The following is a 1,849-nucleotide window of genomic DNA, read 5'->3' as shown; positions in this document are numbered from 1 at the left end:
ACGATTTAAAGATGGCCGCGAAGACACCAGTGATGACACTCGCACTGGCAGACCATTGTCAGCAAAAACTGATGCAAACATTGAAAAAATCGGTAAACTTGTTCGACAAGATCGCCGTTTAACAATCAGAGCAGTGTCTGAGTTAACAGGAGTTGACAAGGAAAGTGTTAGGCAGATTCTTCATGAGTTTCAACATGAACAAAGTGTGTTCAAAAATGGTTCCAAAGTGTCTCACAATTGAACAGAAGGAACGCCGAAGAATAATTTGTTCTGACATCCTGGAAAACATTGAAAGTGATCCCACCTTCTTACAAAATGTTATTACTTGCGATGAATCGTGGTTTTTTACTTACGATCCCGAAACTAAACGCCAATCGATGCATTGGAAAACTCCTGGTTCTCCACGACAAAAAAAGCACGAATGTCAAAATCGAAATTCAAGGCAATGATGATTCTTTTTTTTGACATCAAAGGGATTGTGCACATTGATTGGGTACCAGAGGGACAAACAGTGAATCAGCATTACTACATTAGCGTCCTGGCTACCCTACGTGAGCGAGCACGGAGAAAACGGAACGATTTGTGGAGAAAAAAGTCATGGATCCTTCACCAAGACAATGCCCCAGCTCACAGTGCGTTGTCAGTGAAGACGTTTTTGGCAAAACACAACATTCCCATCTTAGATCATCCACCCTACTCACCTGATTTGGCCCCTTGTGACTTTTTTCTTTTCCCTAAAGTCAAGTCAGCTTTGAAAGGAACTAGATTTGAGACTGTTGAAGCAGTAAAAGAAAAAGCGACGGAAGTAATGTATGGACTTACCGAAAATGATCTGCAGCATTGCTATGAACAGTGGAAAATTCGTATGGAGCGGTGTAGAGACCGAGGAGGAGAGTACATTGAAGGAGATAACATGAAATTGTAAATAATTGTAAATAAATGTTTTTTCCAGCATCAGTCCGGTTTTTTTCTAGCCGCACCTCGTACAATACAATACAGCATCAAAGCACCACGTCCAATGTCAAATGTAAATTAAGTTCACGTCCCTTACAGCGTGCATTTAAAGTAAACATGATTTGCATCTTAATAGTGCCACTATTGCCAACGGCCTTGCCGCAGTGGTAACACCGGTTCTCGTCAGATCACCGAAGTTAAGCGCTGTCGGTCTGAGATAGTAGTTACATGGGTGACCATCCGGTCTGCCGAGCGCTGTTGGCAAGCGGGGTGCACTCAGCCCTTGTGAGGCAAACTGAGGAGAAGTAGTTTGAGAAGTAGCGGCTCCGGTCTCGTAAACTGACATACGGTCGGGAGAGCGGTGTGCTGGCCACATGCCCCTCCATATCCGCATCCAGTGACGCCTGTGGGCTGACACGGCGGCCAGTCGGTACCTTTGAGCCTTCATGGTCTGTCTGGGAGGAGTTTAGTTTTAGTTTTTAGTGCCACTATTATGCGACTGGCGCGAAATTTAAATAGACATCATCTTTCAGATCTAGAAACATACCTATCAATTGCCGTTCATGTCGCACAACTGCTTCTTGGTTTTGCGATTTTCTTACCGTCATTGTAGTTAGGCTACCGAAGATTCTGTGATCGCCTGGTCCTAAAACTATTTTCAGAGAACGACACAGCAGTTGAATGTTGCCTCTCTTCAAATGGCACTTTTTTAACATACGTGCCTCAGCCAAGACTTGACGTCTCTTCTATCTCTTCATGCACGTGAAAAAGTGCCTCGGCTCCTAATGCTTTGGCCCCCGACGAAGAAATCCAAGTTGCTGTAATAGGCTGCTGGAGAATTTTATGCAGAGGGAATTTATCAACGCATTAGGTGATATGTTAGAGGTATACTTTG

At 44.0% G+C, this 1,849-nt stretch overlaps 1 pseudogene; it reads left to right on the top strand.

Moving 5' to 3' along the window:
* The first annotated feature begins 1,100 nt into the window (after window positions 1-1,100).
* On the top strand, window positions 1,101-1,218 carry LOC126263996 (5S ribosomal RNA; annotated as a pseudogene).
* Window positions 1,219-1,849: the final 631 nt, after the last annotated feature.

This window comes from Schistocerca nitens, chromosome 6 (genome assembly GCF_023898315.1).
Source record: "Schistocerca nitens isolate TAMUIC-IGC-003100 chromosome 6, iqSchNite1.1, whole genome shotgun sequence".
Taxonomy (NCBI): Eukaryota; Metazoa; Arthropoda; class Insecta; order Orthoptera; family Acrididae; genus Schistocerca; species Schistocerca nitens.
This window is presented reverse-complemented; position numbering and strand designations above follow the sequence as displayed.